We start from the raw sequence: 20650 nt of genomic DNA, 5'->3' as shown, positions 1-20650 counted from the left end.
CTGTATATCGTGTTCTAAGTCTTCTTTGAACAATTTCTGTCAGTGTACATAAAGGAAATTCGCGAAGAATGAAAGAATTCTTTATGAAAATATCATTCGGAGTGCGTGAATATACAATTCGTGGCGAATACAATGCGTGGTGAATGCAACGCGTGGTAAATACAATGCGTGGCGAATACAACGCGTGGTAGATTCAACGCGTGGTAGATTCAACGCGTGGTAGATTCAACGCGTGGTAGATTCAACGCGTGGTAAATGCAACGCGTGGTAAATGCAACGCGTGGCAAATGCAACGCGTGGCAAATGCAACGCGTGGCAAATGCAACGCGTGGTAATTGCAATGTGTGACAAATGCAACGCGTGGTAAATGCAATGTGCGACAAATGCAACGCGCGACAAGTGCAACGCGTGGTAATTGCAATATGTGACAAATACAACGCGTGGTAAATGCAACGCGTGGTAAATACAACGCGTGGTAAATGCAACGCGTAGTAAATTTAACGCGTGGTGAATGCAGTGCGTGAATATACAACACGTGGTGAATACAACACGTCATAAATGCAATGCGTGGTAACTGCAGCGCGTGGTAAGTGCATCGCGTGGTTGATGCAACGTGTGATAAATGCAACGCAAATGCAACACGTGGTGAATGCAATGCGTGACAATATAACACGCGACAATACAACACATGACAAATTATAGCATTTGAAATTGTAATAAGTCAAAATTTTATTTTATTCACTACACCTTTGCACAAACATATTCACCCTGAAGTTTACATGCACTTGTGAATTCATCATTTGACGAACATCGTTTTTTAAAAAGTTTTCTCGTGAACCGTGTTTTAGAATCGATGTCCGTCGAAGTGAGTGGAACCTATCCGACGGATGCAGACGCAGCAGTTCAATCCGTGCAACGAATCGTATTAAGGGGAATAAAAAAAGAAGTGGTTCGATATTTTCTATTTGACTTGTTTTTTGAGCTTCTCTGAGATATGGGTTTGATCATGGAAAGTGCTACTACCGAATGTTACGGTTCTATTGTTATGACGGTTCGAACGGCAAGTGATCGGTGAAATACTTTGCTGATCAGCAAAATCTACCTTCGGCGAATGGTGAATATCGTCCCGCAAATGTGAAATTTCATGTCGATATCGTGGTAAGGGCGATTCACTTTTCACTCAAGTAACATCTGTATATTGAACGTATAAGAATCAAGTGTTACCACTGCTAGCATGTTTTAACACTTTCAATAGCGCGTTGAGAATGTACTTTTAGTTAAAGCACTGTTACTTATTTTGTTATTGCTATCGTTTTTGAAAGTTTGAAAATCTTTTCTTGAAAAATTGATAAAATCAAAGGGTTAAATGATGAAAGTGCTAAGGTTGCGTGTATAACCTTACTAATGATAAAATACTAATAGAGAGCTATTTTTGTGATTTATTATTTGAGAAAAAGATACGTAGACGAATCTGTAAAAATTTTTTATGCAACTGATTTATTCGTCGAAATATGACATACCTCCTAATTTCTCATATTTTGTAAAATTAATACTCAGAGAATTTGTATCACACTTACGAATGATTTTGACCTCCATGAGTCCTGGATTTGAACTTCATTTCCGACGCCAAAAGGACGAAGTAAAAAATGTTATCTAGAACGGCAGATCATCGAATGAGGATTATTACAGAGCGTCTCGAACGCGGATAATGGTAGAAAGAAAAGGAGAGAAGAATAATCGGCAAAGACAAGACATACAAAATTTATTTCGTTCGATATGACGCAGTTAACGATAATTTATTGTATCGTGTAATCGATTTCCAATAACCACCGTGCAGAATCAAGCTTTCACCGTACAAAGGAGCATAAAACAGATAATATCAGCGACATGGTGTTATAATAAGGTGGTATGTATATAATTTCGTTATCGATATCGAAAACAGGTGTGCACCTTTATCTTTATGCGATCGAAATCCAACGGAAGCTTCTTCGTTGGCTCAAGCGTTTATCTGCGGGAATCGTTTATAACTGTACGCACCGATAGAGTACTGATTTGTGACCGTTAATTATATGCATTTTCGGCTCGAACGAGGTTAAATTCGAGGGGTAGATGTCTTCGTGGACTACAGAGTTTTCTCTCGTGTAGTTGTCCGTGATTAAGTCCAACGTTGTGTCAAGATGCTGTTCGTTTAACTGTCCTCTCGATTGTTAGAGACACACAAGATCACCCACGTGACGTTGCAATAGGAATTCATCAAAATTTTAACCCGTTTCAATTTTTGAAACTGAAATTTTAACCCGAATTTCGTTTCATTGCAAAAAGCTTTTGTCAGCAATTTATAATGAATCTTTAGGAATAATTTTGACATGAAGTCATCAATGTTTATGAAATAGCAAATTCTGGGAGCCACAGTTGCACTGTTCTTGACTGCCATTTTAAGAATGTACATATTTTTCAATATCTCGAAGCGTTGAGTTAGTTTGGGTTGGCTGTTTTGACGAATTTATGGATCAAGTTTTTTTAGCATCTTGTTTTTTGGATTCCGTGGGTTTCATGAAATCATTGGAATTATACTTTAGTCATGTTCTGTTCGTTTAATAGACGTTCATAAGAGGATTGAGTTCTTTCATTTTGAAAGTAGGTGTAATCAGATAATAATCAAGATGTAAATATCTTGACATAAGCAAAAAGGTATATATATTTTTTTTATTTTAATAAATACAAAAGAGGTTACATTCGAATGTACATTATGAAAAAAATATGAAGTTGAAGAGAGTTTATCGTGAGCCATAAATGTTTAAAAATGAAAGATTCTCGCAACATCCTGTTACATTATTCTCACGAAGGGTGAACCGTGCAAACTCGAAAAGGATACGGCATAACATAAAATGAGCGCGATATAAATAGTTGCAGATCCTCGACAACATGCATACTATGTTTACAACATGCTACCTATAATTTCGAACTTCTTGAAAGCGGTATGCAGGTAATCACTTGTAAAATCACCGAAAAAGAAAAGAACGTCGGTCGATTATCGCGTATTCAGATTTTTGTATTATTTTTCTGCATGCACGGATAAAAGGAGGAAGGTAATTGTTAGCGATCGATTCGTGAGTGTTATGCGGAGAACGCAACCGTAGAAGCAAAATGAAGGTGTAATTGGAACTTCGCTTATAATTGTTTGTTACAATAGAATTTGACCTCAAATTTTTACTGTTGGTAATGTAACGAGTTGAATTTGTGAAATTTGTACGAAAATTTTTAAGTGATACGAGATAGGCATTAGAAAGATCCTAGTGAAATAGATAAGTATAATTTTATGTAGAGGAATATTGTAATTTTTCATATTATTAACACGTTGATTAGTATGTTACACAATATGGATGATGCCTGAATTTACATAGGAATTTCTTCGTATCGGAATACTTTGACTAGTCCAGAGGTACCAGTAGATATTTGGAATTTAGAATAACGAAGTAACGGGATGGCTTAGAAATGGTAGGTAAAATTAGAAGTGAAAAGTAATAATTAATGTAACTCAACAGCTACAAGGCGGCAATTAATGTGTTAAATCGGTGAGTGCCTTCTGAATAGCAAAATTTCTTAAATTAAAAATTTGCTAATCTCAAAATGTGTATCTCTCCAAATTTCTATATCTCTAAATTTTACAAGTAGTAAATTTCCAAGTCAATGAACTTCTAATTTATCAAATTTCTATATTACCGAACTTCTATCGAACTTCAAAATTATCAAAGATAATTCAAGACCAGATTTCTAGATTAGAAATCAAGCTTCTAAACTACAGAATTTTTAAATGTCTAAATTACTGAATTTCTTAATGTCCAAACCTAACCTAAAAATGAAAGACTCATTATTGTAAGCAACGATAAAACCATTTCGAATTCGTGCTCACGACAATCGAACCGCGCGTTCAAAAAGGAAAAAAAGGGCGAACGATCATTCATTGAATTGAATTTTTTATTTCTTCATTCGAAATACCGTGTTTCGCCACGGTTCCACCCTGTATGCGGATAGAACGGAGACTAGACATGTATATAGATATGTGCGGTATCTCTGCTGCACGGCCAATGGGGTTTGAATGGCCGTGATAAAATGATACGGCTTCCGAATGTTGACTAAACTGCATCCATTGCAGGTAGAAAACCAACTGGAAAATAACAACACCGTTTGATGCATGAGACAGGGTAATGGGTGCATTACGCTTTTCAAGGAAGGAAGCTCAATGCAAACTGTTCTTTGCTTTCTTTTCTCTTTCGCTCCCCCTTTTTTTTCTTCTCGATTAACGCTTTGAAAAAGTTCTACTTCGACGCTGTTACAAATTTCTTTACTGTATTTTGCGTTGGCTATGTCAAGCATTAATAAGAATTTCGAGTTTAATCATTTGTGAAATTATTTGGAAATTTGAAACTTTTAGCGAGTGTTGAAACTTGTAAAATGGAAGATTCTTTTAAATAAACGAGTTCTAGTGTAAACGAAATAAACGAGCTTTTGTAGGTATTTTGTGAAGTGAGAGGTCTTCAAAGTATCTGTCAAGGTAAATATTTTAAAATATCGACAAAATTGCAAAGATCACAAAACCTCACATCAACTATAATTTTAATGGCTAACTTTGAAGAATTGTTAACCAAAGCCTTCCCTCGAAAACAAGTCCAAAATATCAGAGTAGTAAAATGCATGAAATGTAGGTGTTTGAAAGTAGCGAATTAGCATATTAACGGAACTATAATTTCAGTGATTCAAACTTCTGAAATTAGTAGGCAAAAGTTTCCTTCCGATACAAAGGCCATTACAAAGAAAGTTATAGATTCCACAAAACGTAAGGCTATCGAAAGAGTGTAGTTCTCGAGGTAAATTTGCCGGAACGACCTATTATAATTTAATCGGTCTAATAATTCAGATAATTTCAGTAATTCGAATAATGCTACATGTTCGGAATCGTCGGCACAAAGTGCGCGTATTGTGTAACATAGCGGAGGTTCGATATCCTCGACCCTGTCCAGCCACATTCGACAGGGTACTCGAGAAAAGGAACTGGAGAACTTCGAAGGAGGTAAATCAACATCGCTTCTTGGGAACAGTGTAGCATCGCGAAGAAGATACGTTCAGATCGTATCTCTATCACGTAATCTCCATAAAGAATAGATCTCCGAGGTTCGGAGAGAAAAACTTTACCGTAACAGCATTCGAAGCCCTTTTCTTTATCGTGAAGGGGTCAAGCATTGTTGTGTCCGTGAGTTGCGAGACAGTTTACGTAAGAATTTTCACGAACAATTCAGACGGAGGGAGAATTTCTTCGGCGTCCTTTCTGAATATCGAAATATTCTTGATGGATCGGAATATTTATCTTCTCAAACTTTCTTGATATCGTTTCTGGATATTTATAGACACCCAATTCAATTTCTTTCTTTATTTATTCGCGTATTTGTTCGTGTACAGATTTAATATTTTACGCTTTCTTTTTAGGAGTGTTTAAAATTTTTATACTGACACGTTCGATATTTCAAACTTTTATTTCAATAAGTTTGATACTTAAAGCATTTAGTTTCGTAAGTTTAATATTCAAAATTCACATTTAAATTCACATTCAAATTCACGTTTTGAAAAAGTAAAAGGTGCAAAAAACTTGAGATAGTTTAATATTTTCACACAAACACAAAAAGATAAAGAACAAATCTAAAAACAGAAGTGTAGTCGATCGCTCACAAAATGAGTGTTAAAGCGGAATACAAAATGGTGACGCATTCTCCCCAAAAACTGCAGGCAGATGTAAACACAAGCGGTTACTAACTGAAATTTGCAAACTGACACTTTTGTCGATTATCAACAGCCTTGTTGTACAAAATGACGGAGGAGCAAAAAGAGGTGCGTAAAAGTAAGAAGCCGGCGGATGAGTGCGCGACATAAAGAATAGCCAAGAGGCAAGCAGGTAGAAAACGGTCGGTTAGCATTGAAGCACGTCGTCGCTATTACGCTATTACGTCGCTATTGAGTAGGTAATTTGCAGATCGGCGATCATCCGACGATCAGCTGCTTGGCGAGAGCGATCGAGAATTAATCAGCCACCATCATCGAACTGGAGGGATAAATGGTTGAAGGCAGTCCGTGACAAGAGGGGTAGTTTGATTTTCAATCGCAACGTTTACGAATCGTTAGTCGATGTACAATTACATGAACATATTGCAACTTAAATTAACTCCTTGATGAACAATTTTCACACTATTATTGTCTACCTCTTTTAACATTACATTTATAGACTGAAGACCACTGATTTTTCGATAGGAATTAAAGTAGACAAATAAATTAAGCTGATACGTAAACTAGCTTAATGATGCTTCATCTCGACAGATGTTACCATATATTTGACAAGAGCTTCTTAATAATTTCTATAATTAGAAGTGTTAATATAAGTAACTACCTAATGTGGAGTTAATAAAACTTAAGAAATCTACACATATGTTTCATACGTATCTAGTGTTAAAAATATAAGGTTGACAGTATATCTACCCAGTGCACCGTAGGTAGTACGTCCACATCTACCACTGACTCGTGACAATATCTTAAAGAGTTCCTTGTCTTTCTGACCAGTATGATTGGTGTCCCGCGTGAATGAAGCTCGAAATTTTGATTTAATCGATCAACTTCTTCCAGCTCATCTCGTGATAAACGAGCAGAGATTCCTCGGAGTGGAATCAGTGATGTACGCGTAATAATAACAGCGATTCAACTGCGTCTCATAACTTTTTCCGTGAACCGACTTCAATCTGATCTGGAACGATCTGGAAGCATCGCGATCCTGGTCGTCGAGGAGTCGAGTTTCGAAATAAAGGAAAAGCGCAGCACAGTCGGTCGCGGATAGGTTTATCTCGGTGATGGCGGTGTTACTTCCTACGCTGGAATACGAGCGCGTGGGGCACGCACAATCAGGACAAAGCAGATACTCGTAAAGATGCAGATGACGGGAGATAATCCAGATCTATGGCGGCCCAGATGAATCACGCGTAGGATTAAGTTTGTGTTTTCTTCGCCGATGCTCGTTTCGTGGCGAGCCACGACTTCGTTCCGTTCCGTTTCTACCTCTTTCTCCCCGAAGAGGAAAAGAGCGCGCGAACGGGCGTTCCGTGTTCGAGACGGAGAAGGAAGGAAAAGAAAGAAAGGGGGAGCGTGTAAAGTTAACTTGAGCAAAGGACAAGACGAACAGGGGTTTCCCCTCGACGGGAGATGTACAGTCTGTTTAAAATAAACGTGGACATCAAAACTTCGTGTTGATGTCTGATTACCTGAAACCTTCTTCGAAAATGAATACGAAGATTCTTCGATTTATGAAGTATTATAACCGAATTTACTACGGTATTGTGGGTAAAATCATGTACGAACGGCTGTCTCGGATACAAGAATCAATTGGACACAAAATTGGTAGAATACAGTAACGCGGTGAGAGATATAGTACAGTATTAAAAATCTTATTAATGATTTTATTTACCTAGTGACAAATGCAATACAAGTCTCGTAAAACACGCTCTCGTGGAATTTCTTTTCAGTGAGAGCCTGCGTGGAGTTATTTCGAATAATCACAAATTTCGTATAAAATAGGGAGTAATGTAATTTTAATGATAGAGACATTTGAATTGCCATTTGAAACATGCATATAAAAGAAGAAATAAGGCAATCTCATATTTCGGTTGCAATAACAATAATCCAAAGAACTATAATAATTTTCCATAAAGAATGGAATAATTTATGTGACTAGATGTTAATAGAATATTTTCTGTAATTTTGATCGCGATGAGAGGAAAGATATTAAAATGTATAAAGTTATTTTAAACAGACTGTATTCCGGTGCGGTGAACCCTGTAGGATGCAACGGGGCAGAGCATGGAAGATAGCATGGAGGGACGTGCAGAGGAGGGAGAAGATGGATGTCCTCGACCCCCAAATCCCCCAGCCTCCAGCAACCCCCTCCAGCTTTCCTTATCTTTGCCAGCCGTTCATCCCGGACCCTCGAAACTCAAGGAAGGAGCGGCGGCCATAATGCCAGGATGCACCACCATCCCTGAATACCGCTCTCTCGCTTTCTCGCCGGGCCAAACGCGCTCCTCTCTATTCTGCTCCTGCAATTTAAGTCTTAATAAGGCACGCAGCGATTCTATTCTAATCCTAACACGGTTCTTATTATCGTCGTCGATCAAACCGTGCCAGAAACGATCCCGTATTCGATCGTAGGCAAAATTGCTTCTGATGACTAGCGTCTTGCACCTGATTACGAGGTGCAGGCTGCTTTTTATACTTATTGCGGTGGACGCGATATAACAAGTCCTTTTAAAAACGTTGATCCCGAGATAGAGGCAGGAACGTTCGTGACCTGGCTTAGTAAATTATCCGATAACGCAATCAGGAATATTTGACCAATCACCGGTATAAATACGAGTCGATAGTATGATTGAGCAAGGGTAAGATCGGAGTCGTTTATCGTACTTCTTGTTTTAAATGGCCATACTGAAAGGGTTAGACCATAACCGTTTCGATACCGAGTTAAACAGCTCGAACGAATCGAAGCCAGGCACGCGCTAAGTCCCGAAACCGAAACTCGTCGGGGATGAAATACGACGGTAAATTTGTCGTATCCTTTAATTTTATGGCCCATATGAATCCATTATCTGAAGTGGCGGCGTGTTTGCGTTAGCAGCACATCCGACCCATCGCGCAAGACAGCTCCTGATATTGTGACGTCAGTTTATAGCCTCGTAAACCAACCGGAGGTACTCGGCATTAGAAAATAACCGGGATCGCGGTTTTCGCTACCGTTCTTCCGGGCCTCTCGTAAAAGCGTGCGAAGGTTCGAGTCCTTACCGTGGCTGACTGGAGGTCGACTAACAAAAAGCACACGTGTTCACACGGAGAAAGGCGATGCCTTACACTATTGACACGTTTACTGACCGAGAATTTACGACGTTTAATCAGTGGTGCTAATTTTCATTAGATCAAATCTTTGAAACGAAGGATTATCAAATAGCAATTTATCAGTAATTTGTAGAAGTGGTTTTTTATAGTCTCTTTCGCTAGTCAATGGCTATAATTAAATCATTATTACAAAGGCCGTGTTGAGGCCCTCTATCGGTATTCAACTGCTCGATCGTACTTCCCATACATCCCAAACATTGGCGTTCGACAGCGTTTACGTATGCGTACAGTGTACACACGCGGCAAATTTAATTTACATTTCGGAGCTGCTGCTAACTTTAGAGTATCTGTTAAACCCCCGAACACGAAAGAATACCAGAACCAAACGGAAATACGCTTGCCAATTTTGAACCACGACTTAGCGTAATAAGGTTGAACGGCAAGTTCAGAGGTCGTCAAAAGCAGGGTGAAAAGTTGGACGATATTCAACAGGTTTCGCCATGGTGAAATTTTCATAAAAGCGGAAATCGTGTCGAGTATCTAGCCAGCTAGAAAACAGGTACCTAGACTGTTTGCAGCATCGACTGCCTTTTCACCGGCTCGCTTGTAAATGGTGCTCGCAGTTCTCCGATTACACAGCAGAAGAAGAAGAAGAAGAAGAAGAAAGAGAAGAAGGTGTACGTACACGTACACGAGGATCACGTGAAGGATAAATGGGGAGTGGATAACGAAGGTACAAGAGTACGAGAACGAAGTAAGTGCCCCCAACCCCCTGTAACATAGCGCTTTAGGACGGAGGGAGCGCCATGAGCGATGTCCTGTCGGTCCGCTGCTTGCACGTAGGCCACTCTCGGAGTACCTACACTTTATATGTGCACACGATATGTATACGCGACTACAGTGCGATTCAAAATTTATCTTTCTAAACCTTTTCGCGATATAGTACACATTCGCTGTACGTACAGCTCCCATTATACGGTATCTTTTGCATGTTAGTGACACTTTGCCATTTTATGGGATGCGGATCCTCCGAGGAACACATGTCGTCATTACTCTTATCGTCCTTGTGCTGTCTGGTCGATGTTTTTGTCTGGAGGAGACTTTTCCTATATTTCAATACTGCTTTCTTCTACGACAATATAGCAGAAGTTACTTTAGTTGATCAGAAATGTTTCCTTGCCGAATGTTGTTTATATCGGAAGGAATGAGGACTTCGGAAAAAGTATGACTTGTTATGACGTAGTATGGACACCTCTAACGAATAGTATTTTTTGAGGTTGCTCGAACTTGGTCAGAAGGTCTTAATGACCGTGCAGTTACTGATAGAATCTGGTTGGATTATGACCTCAATATGGCACGGTGAACGCGTCTGATCATTCGTAAACAGTTGTTGCGAAGACACCCTGTACGTAAGCGGACCGCACATACACCGATAGGTTTCTCTCGCATATGCAAATTAGCGAACGTTAGGTATGTATTCATGGGATCTTATCCGCGTGCACGTGTACAGGGTGAATGATCTCTGTGCGAGCTACCCCCGTGAAAGGAGGAGAAATTCGAATCTTCGTAGACTCGCGGGCGATGCACCGCGAGAAAGAGCGTTCTTCTTCGTCGAAATTATGAGTTCGTTTTTCGAATAACCTGACGTTTCTTGCGACAAACGCAATATTTATGAAAAAAAGAGCAGGTACGTTTAACGATCGCACGAAAACGTCTTGTTACGATGTTGTGCTTAAAACGACCGAACGAATACCTGAAGGAAACCCGGTGGTTCGCGGCTCGATGCTCCGAACCGATCGTCGTTTGTATGGACGAACACGTAATCGTCTCATTTACGTATAATTGCAATAACGATGCACCCGTACGTGTACTGAATTATCTCTTTATCGGATCGTGGTCCGGGCAAACGTCTCATTTGAATAAGTGGACGAGGTATCGCGGCCCGAAAGGGTTGATGAAAGCTTTCGCCGGGTATAAAGATAACAACGAGACCCGCGAACTTGTTAAGGGAACACGCTACTACACCCTTCAACGACGTATTAATTTGAATCGATTCGCAATCAGCACGGTTGTATGTTTATAAAAGCGAACGAGAAATCCTCGATGCTTCCTCGTAATGTTTGCTCCTCGTTTTCCAACTTGATATTTCTGTATTATCTGCTAACTGGACGAAACGGCTAATTAGATATACAGGTTGCAACAGTTTAATTCACGGAACAGTGATTTCAAGTGTAATAAACTGAAACTGTACCACCGAATTTGTTTACCCGATCCTTTTCTTCCACGAGTAGGTGGAATTATTTTGATACTAAAGAATTGATGTTGTGTCAATGAAATCACGAGTTAAGAAGATTAAATCTCTCAAATTTAAAATTAGCCAAATAGTAAGAAAAAATGAAAATATCGAGGACCTAGTCTCTTAGACTTTATTCAAGATAAAAATGTATGAAAACGGTTGATCATCGCACGTCTCGAACCAGTTCGAAAGTTAAGTCGCCGACGAACTAATTCATCTTCGTACCGCTTCGAGCATATCCCTTTGAGACAATTTCACCCGGTCGTGAGGCCAGAATGATGGGACGCGTTTCTTATAAATTTTCACACCACTATTATTCTCGGGACGACAGACGACTTTAACTTCACCGTGCGGACTATATAAGCGACCGTATCCTATGTAAATAACGTCGTCAATGCCGTTAAGGGGATCGTAAGTTTGGAGCCGGGTGAATTAAGCGATCGACGCGATCAGATTCACAGTCGAGTTATCCTGTTCGATCAGTTTCAACGTTCCAGTAAAATAGGAAAAAGGGTACCGTCCGTTATAGTGCCCGTTCGTATTTGTTTGAATGCAATCGTGCTAAGAGATGGAATGCCATAATTGACTCTTGGATCGATAATTAAAATTTTCATGGTTAGAACATTCGGTACTACTATTAAAATTTTTAATTTCATTGCTTAATTAGTCTTTAACTACCTCAACCTAGGATTGCGACATACGTGTATTTTTACTTGCTACAAGACATTTATTGTTTTATTAAACTGATCTGAATTTAATCTTTCATTTAGTGCAACCTGTCAACTGCAAATAGCTGGAGCAAGTATTATATTGTTAATTTTAAACCATATTGTTGACGGTTCTGAAAAACGTTTATTGTATTAAACATGAACAAAAGAAAATGTGTATCATAATGAAAAACGTGACGACCGATAAGAACATGATGGAAACACCGAACAAGGAAGAACAAAGTTGTGGTTTCAGAGAACCAGCATGAAATCTCACATCCTAACGTACAACTATTCGCACGGAGGAGTAACAATTGTGTTCTTATTTTCCTTATCGAATCAACCTATTTTCTTAACCGGTAATCGTGGAGACGTCGGTATCGCGTTCGTTTTGGTGGTTACGTGCGCAACAGCGAATGGGCGACAATTACAAACGACGCGAGATCTTGGACGGACAACGGCTTGGCGGACGATCGACATACACGCCATAGGTACACGCGTGATATCGTGACAACGCATAAAAAAGCTAAAGCAACTATGGCGTGGCATGGCGTGGCGTTGCATGGCGTCCTGTGGCAGGACTAAGTGCGAGATACATCACGACCACCTTCCCAGAGCCTTCGACTTCTCCTCCCTTCGCCTCCTCTTCCTGCCCCTTTTTCACGCTGACTCCCTTTCGGTTTGGTCTTGGATAACGCCAACAACACCGCCGTAGATAAAGGCTCTTCTGATCGTAAAACACTCTCGTTAAGAATATGATCCGGGCTTACCTTCGACCAACGTGGACACCGACACCGCGAGAGAAACGGAGAAAGAGAGAGGTTTGTATTCGAGTTCGAGAACGGAACACACCATGAGTCGTCCCTGGTGAGAATTACGATCGCTACTGCCCCTCTTAGATACCGTGCTGCATATCTACCACCTCGTATAACCTCGTACACCTCGTCAGTGTATAACGAACCACCGTAAACAGCGACAAGCGTCCCAGCCTCCTTCGCTATATACCAAAACGCCTCCATACGTTTTTCGCGGACGGTGTCCCAGACGGATGAGCCTGCTCCTTTAGATTTATCCTGCGAGGACGAGCATTGCGAATCGATTATTCAGCGGGAAGAAATCGCCTCGGGGTTGTTGGTACTTCCACAGAGTATTTGCAAATCATCGACCAAAAAAACGCTTCACAGTTTTTACCATTCTTCGAATATTCGAATTTTCTTGCATAGATATATCCCCATATTACACGCCTGCTTTTGTTATTTATTTTACTCAATTAATATAAACAAACTGTTAGTAGTTGTAATATTCGAAGAGCGTCGATGAATTAATCTGAGATACAATTTTGGGTACACAAGCATTCCATCTTCACAATTTGGTCCACCATTTTGAATTAAGCTTCAGCTCTCGCTTGAAAGTCACCTGACGTTATTCGAAACACCATCATCGAAAGGGTTATCTCGCAGTCAAAATGATTGTTGTTTCATTTCCAATTTAAATTGCCCTCGAAGAAATCGGAGGACACGATCGTTAAAATCTTGGAGCACGACAAAACGATCGAAACGAAATAAAGTTATAATAATTACCATAAAATATTGGCGCATTCGCAGCGCGAACGATCACCCGGAATTTTATCAAATTATTATATCTCGAGGAGCAGCGCCAGCCTCGGGTTACCGTTTCGATAAGAACAGCCGCGAGATCGATGCCTTGGCAAAGAATTACGATTGTTATCGACCGATGATGGAGTTTCGATGATTTACCGTGGGGCTGCGGGCGCTGCGATTCGAAACTGCTTTTAAATCCTTTGAAACGTAATTCTGGCAAACTTCAACTTTTTATATGGCAAACTTGATACAGGACACCCAGCATTACAGAGTTATTACTATTAAAAACTTCCGGGTAAACTGGAGCATGAAGTACGTTATACTTCGACTGTTGACGTCCAAAAGTATACAGAAGAAGATTTATATCGTTTATCAGCGTAGTGAGGTTCATTGACCCTTGCAGACAAGGGTGGTACTGTAGGAAAATGAGTCTTGAAATTTCGCCAACTGTAACTTTCTCAAGGACCAGATAATGGACCGATGGTAGATAATTCCACTAATGCACACTAAACATCATTAAAATTTTCGAAGTTCCGAACTTCTGAAGTTTAAAAATAAAGTTTGAGAACATTCGTATTTATGGGTGTGGGAGGAATTGAAAAGTTGAAAATTCGAAACCTAAAACTTGGAACGGGTGTAGGAACGGTTAAATTGTACGTAACGAAACTAGAATAGGTTGAACGACTCGCGGCGCCATAAAAGTCATGAATTCAAAACGAAGCAGTGACAAAGTTAATGCAAGAAAGGTAAGGTCTCGTATATCACAGTCTCCGTTCATTGGCGCATAAGATCCACCATAAGGCCGCACCGTCGAGATTTATAATCGCTAGCGAGCAAAGCAAACGCGTGCAGGAATGCTCGAGGTTCTGTGGCGCGCGCGAAACGGCTCTTCTCGCAGTGCTCTTCGCGAGCCGCCATGGTGGTGGTGGTTTGAATTATTCATTCCCGTGGTCGCTGCATTTGTTGCTGCTACCATATCAGAGGTCCGTGTCTCTCTCTTTCGTCTCTCTCTCTCTCTCGCATTTAACCTAAGACACCGGCGTTGTTTCACGTACTATCAGCAATTAGATTTCGCGGATAATACGCGCAGCTATGATAACCGAGTTTACCGTCAGCGCATATAACGTCTCGTTGGAATCTGCTCGAGAGATACCGGTGACACGAAGCCGGCCTACGAAATCCGCTTCTTTCAGCTCGCGCTTTCGGAACGTTAGCAATTTTTAACGTCCATTTATATGTTCGCGGAATAACCGTGCTTCGCTGCATGAATATTTATCAGAACAGTCGAATGCTTGAACTTGAACGATACCCTCGAATGTTCCAGTCGTTGGACTCGAGGTTACAGGCACAGACACGGGGCAGGACTTTCTGGGGCAAGTGGGGTGAGACAAAGATTTTATACTTCAAAATAAGCTGAAAGGATGCAGCAACATTTTGTCGAACGGAGCTTCGTTTTTTAGAAAAATATTTTTATCACGGGTAGACATAACAAATTGCTACCCTTATACTTCTCTGGTTGATAATCTGATGCTCGTGCATTCTGAACAATTTATTGATGTTCGAGTGCAGCGTAGAATTTCGTCGACAGAGGGTATGTCTAGGCTCCAGACTTTGAAGGGAGGAGCTATCCACCATTTGCTTACAGCCTTAGAAAAGTTCAGGGAGAACTTAACGAAGGCCTATGGAGGCCGTAACGAGAGCCTAAACATAGAACCTAGGGAGACCTAGCGAACGTCTAAGTGAACCTCAGGAGAACCTAGAGTTACCCCACCTTTAAATCTCCAGTTTTCGAATATAAAGAACAGTGACAAATAAAAAGAATACCATGAAATTTCTTCAATTTACAATGAATTTATTAATAGTGAATGACTTGGTTTTTATGTAACAATGAGGGAAAGCCAGCGACCGCACAGAAAATGTCTCACGGCGGCTCGTGTTTCCGTGCGATGCGTGACCGTAGACTCGATTAGAGCTCGAAAGAAGGTAGAAGGAGGTAAAAGCAAGAGCAATGCACGTAGACTGCATCGCGGGCGAAGTGATTAATGCATTCGAGCAACGTAGGCCAGACACGAGAAGAGCTATGAGCCACGGACTCCTCGGTTTACCTGCACGTGCACCGCTGATTTTCTACCTTTCATCTTCTCGAGAATCTCTTACCCTGACTCCGCGTGTACGAACATCTGGGAAGGATCTCGTGCATGTGTGTGCGGGTCCACGATCTGATTCCAGGACGTTCTTACGTGACGCTAGAAAACTACTCTCCGGGGATCGTTCGAAGCAACGAAAGAGCGACAGAATCGCTTTGTAGACGGCTTTCCGAGAAACGAACAACCTCGTATGTCAAACGGAGTCGCCTCGCGAAGAGGATGCTATAATTGAGTGTAAAACCGACACTCGTTGTCGATTCAATGAACTATGATGCTTTTAAAACGCTGCCAGAGCAGATTCACAATTTCTTTGACGATGAGAGAATAAATAAATCAGGAATTTTAACGTGTAAAGAAATGTTAAGAAGAATGTGTGTGTATTGCACTAAGATTTTTACTTACTATATTCCTATAGTATTAGGTGTCTGTATGTCTCAAATTCTTATACTTTCTGTTGTCTTCATTTCCAAGTCCCTATATCTCTAGACACTTGGCTACTTGTTAGTAGCCAAGAGTCACATATGATTTCCTAAACCGTTCGGTAAAATCACCATGATTACTCCGATGTGAGAAGCATGTCAAACGTGACGCCACTTTTAATCGGAACGGGCCTTGATTCGTGAGAAAACCGCCATTTGGAACTCGCTGCATGCGTGTAAATTGTTAGATAATCAGGTGTCACCGTGATCGGATCTCTTGTTCCGTGCACTTGATATTCTCGAAAGCATTATGGTCTCGATGGGTGGTCGAACGTAATGTCCGCACCGATATTAGGAAATAAATTGCTTTCAGGTATTTTGCTGTTAGCGAGCATGGAGTTCATTAACTGTGGAAGATATACGAGTACACGCGTGTATTATATCGCTTGTTTAGTACCAGTTGTTAAATACAGTTGAAGAATAAAATACAATACTGTATTCGGGTCTTAATAAATATCTTAATAAGATGAGGATAAGTTAGATGAGAGTAGAAATAACGTTCGATCGTGGGACGATAATGGATCAAAAATTACATTCTGGATTCCTGAATGGACAGATAAAAAGAAGTTGCTTGAAATTCTCGTTTCCCTGTCAGCTCGGCTATAAAACAGCTAATTGCCACGGGGTCGACATAATTGCCCGTACAGCGATAGAATGCTAATCGTAGCACATCTCTCGAGAGGAGATACCTTTATCTATGCGAATTAATGCAACTCGTTAAATTGCAATTTTATACGAACTTCTTCCCCGAGACGGTTTCCGGCCGTCTGGTCGGTTACCAAACCGGCTAATGTCTCCTAATGGAGACAGTATCGGTTGGGATTTCATTTATGCCGTTTATAATAACGCTGGAACAACACGTTCGCTACCGAACTGCCAATTACAAGCTTGTTAATTACGACGTTACGTATGCGAATGCATAATAAACATACTGAAATGATAATTCTTGAAAAGTTGAACGATTCACGTACCGATGACTCCTACTTCTGATTATTATTTACGAACATTATTAATTCCTTGATTTTATGCAATTGGAAGCGTACTAATTGCGATAATTTTACGATGCGGGCAGAATATCGTGTGATCCTTTGCAATTATAAGTACCAATTACAGTAGATATGTAGTCCTTCGCTGTATTGCCATATTTGGCAGAAAATTCTTTATAATTCACGAGATATTGGATTTAAAGCACTGTAATAATTATGCAAGTAAATCATAGATGAATTTATGTATTAAGAGTAAAATATAGTAATATTTCTCATCCCTGAAGAGGTTGCTCTTGCGTGACCAACGCTTGGCTATATAACGCGAGGCATAATTTACAACTCCATAAAATACGTGGCAAGAACTCAGTTTTGAGAAGAATTCGAAAGAGGCAGAAAGGGCCACGTTTGGAAAACGGAACACGTGTATTCGCGCAAGGAAAATGTCGTAAAACGTGACGATTAAAAATTCGTAAAGCTAGTTTGAAACTGTAAGGGTTTATACGCGGTTAAAACGTAACAAAGTTCGAAACGACACCCTTGGCGCTCCACAAGCGCAACAGCAAACTTGTATCACCGACCTTTGACCTTCTACGCCATCACGTTCATCTCCATGCTTTCGAATCCCTGGTCGTGGCTAGCCTGCGTGTATCTAGCGAAACTTTTCGCCGCATTTGTAAATCTTCCACCTACGTGTCGCGATAAACTTCCGACTGTCGTAATCGTTACTCAGCTCGATCAGCTTTGTGCAAAATTATTCGCAGCCAGACATCGTTGTACTTTACGCTCGCCTGGAGAAATTTTATCGGGGCCCTGATGAATCGACTTGATATTTCGAAATGGAAGCGAAAGGTGTAAATATGTCTCGCGTTCGCTCTACAGAATTACGAGACGCGTACTGTGACGCGCCGAGAATAATGTTGCTCTTTTTTCTGCGGATCTTTAATGCCTTCACAATGCATTTTAACGAACCAATCTTACAGTTAGCACCGATCAATTATTCATAACACCCTGACAGTCTTATAAACTCTGCTATTTTTGTAACTTTACATTTAACGGCAGGTTATTGATAGATTTATAGTTGACAGTTTTTACGCGGTTAGGCGCGAGATTATCAAGTTTCAAAGCATCATTAGTACACTACATAATAAATGCAAATAAAGTCGTAAATAACGATGTAAAATTCCATTTACGCAATCATTCGTTGTCGAGTTGGAGATCTATAAATATTAATTTGACAACTAAATTTACGGTCTTTCTATGTATTTGACCCCTCGATGACAGGGTCATTACTGACCTAACGTACGTCTTGGAATTCAAATTAAATACTCAAATCGTTTTCGTTGCAAGGATATAGGAATTTAACGATATAGGGTTACATGGATGTAGTAATATGAGGATACATACATAGAGTATCTACTACTATGTTAGAATACATAGATCTGAGTATTATTTGTCATTATAGTGTAATCTGCAAAATTCATGGAGGTCGTAGAGAGAGGAGAACAGAATTTTCATCGTGTCAACGAAAGTTAAAATATCCCAAAATGGCGGAAACAGTGGCGTTCATTTTACGTGGAAATTCGCATTTGCGGAGTAAGAGAAAGGGAGAACAAGTAGCTTGGGACAATGCTTGTTATTAGGGCTTTAATTAGGTCCGGTCTCTTATCCTGCAGTATTCCAGGAATAGGAGCTTGTACCTGCAACCCATATGGTTGTCCTAATCCACAACCACCGACCAGTCCAAAACTACTGCTAACGAGAGACATGTGGACAAACTCTGCTTCGTTGAGATTTCTTAAAGTTACCAACTTCTTAACACAGCTTTATCGTCAAATTTATAAGCTCCATACGTTTCACAATAACTAATAAATCATAATCTCCTTACCAAGAAAAGAACACTATAATACTGACTGCAGAATAAGTTTTTTAGTGACAATTGCCAGTAAATTTACGATAAACGCAATTCTAATAATAGTGAGTGAAATTTGATTTCGAAATAAATTTTCTCATTTATTTTGAAATCGATTGGAGCATAAAAATGAACTTGTGAATGATAGCGTTCCCCTGAGGGCATACGGAAAAAATCACTTTACGATGGTATGTAACATCCAGCGAACACAAAATGGCGAACTGGTCCAACTGGTCTTGCTTCGATTTTTCTTTATTCGATACTCATTCGAGCTCGGTCGATTAATTGCTAAGAAAAATCAAGGAAACGTTCCATTGAACAAAATTCATGGACATCGTAAACATGTGGCTAGTCGGAACACTCTCTATTTATATTATAAATTGGCTCGTAAGGGTAATACGATATTTTATTGCACAAACGAAAAGTCGAGTCTGTATTTCGATTTAATTGACACTGATTTAACAGTGTCTTTGTATTAATTTTAGGCGCGGAAAGTGTCGCCGCGAAATGGTGGAAAAGTTTACGAGGAAGCAGCAGCGGGGCAACGTAATTTTGCGCTCTTAGCAAATTCTGGCCGACTATGCATTTTGCGAAACGTCGACACATTTATGAGGGTGAGCATCCAGCGGCAAAAGCGTGCGTGCTAACAGTGTGTGTCTATAAATAAACGGTGAAATGCTGCAAACGGTCGGCTTTAATTGGAAGGTTCGAACACACGCAATGTTTGTTACGATAGGTTTCGTTCAGGAATGCAATTAAAACGGTGATCTCATCGAATTCGTAAAAGAATGCTTTTACGGCGCGAAGAAAGTGCAATTACATCGTGAGATGTCAATCGCGAACAATCAAACAATTCCCACACCTGTAGGGACATGGAATCCAATTCCATTTACGGCAACATTCATACCTCTGATTATCTTTTATAGATAAATTTCAAAATTTTAAATGTACAAAATTTCTGGACCTAAAAATTCGAAGGCACAAAAGCTCAAAACTTTAGTATCCTCAAATTTACCAATATCGAATCTTAATCTACAAAGTTCCAGACCTCCAGAATTCAAAACTCCAAAAATCTAGCTCATAGATTCTCAAAGTATTAAGGGCTTAAAGTCATAGCCCATTCAAAATCAGTTCTCGTTGTATCAGTGATACTGAGACTTAAAGAATGTATCGAGAGACTTAGTCACAAAAATAAACGAACTGAAGACAAATTTAGGTTAATACCTAACTTCCGTTGTGAAAATTGATGTCGCTTTAAAGTGGAAATTAAAACGTTTTACGATCACGGGGAAAAATATGTCGTGAGAAATGGAGGAAGAGGATAGAAACGAATAAGCTAATGGCCGGCGCGTATGTGTAGGCTGCTCGATCCGGGAGAGGTTTAGGGTCTAGTCGCGATGTTTGGGTTGGCATTTGGGATTCCTGGTGTAAAGCAGCCGAAGAGCAAGTGCATGTAGTGAATAGCGGGAGGAAGAGAAATAGGGGGCACAGAATGCATTGGCGTCGCAGGTTTGGGATCAACCCCTAGCGACATAAACCAATACAGGTATTGCCTCAAATAATAGATCTATTGGCTACGATAGACATGCAATAGATAGACAAGATG

General features: G+C 40.1%; 2 protein-coding genes across 10 annotated transcripts in view; one reads left to right on the top strand and one right to left on the bottom strand.

The window, feature by feature from the left end:
* LOC143264619 (uncharacterized) overlaps nucleotides 1-20650 on the top strand; it is a 392045-nt gene that overhangs the window by 349590 nt on the left and 21805 nt on the right. The window lies entirely within an intron of this gene.
* The window catches only part of LOC105664357 (uncharacterized), a 79148-nt gene that overhangs the window by 47659 nt on the left and 10839 nt on the right, over nucleotides 1-20650 (bottom strand). For 6 of the 9 annotated variants that reach the window (XR_013038446.1, XR_013038447.1, XR_001097557.2 and 3 more), the window contains exon 2: nucleotides 1578-1653. The exons of the other annotated variants lie outside the window; for them this stretch is intronic. The gene's annotated coding sequence lies outside the window, so the exon portion shown is untranslated. The remainder of the gene's footprint in view (nucleotides 1-1577; nucleotides 1654-20650) is intronic. 9 annotated transcript variants of the gene reach the window in all.

Source organism: Megachile rotundata, chromosome 1 (assembly GCF_050947335.1).
Source record: "Megachile rotundata isolate GNS110a chromosome 1, iyMegRotu1, whole genome shotgun sequence".
Classification (NCBI taxonomy): domain Eukaryota; kingdom Metazoa; phylum Arthropoda; class Insecta; order Hymenoptera; family Megachilidae; genus Megachile; species Megachile rotundata.
This window is presented reverse-complemented; position numbering and strand designations above follow the sequence as displayed.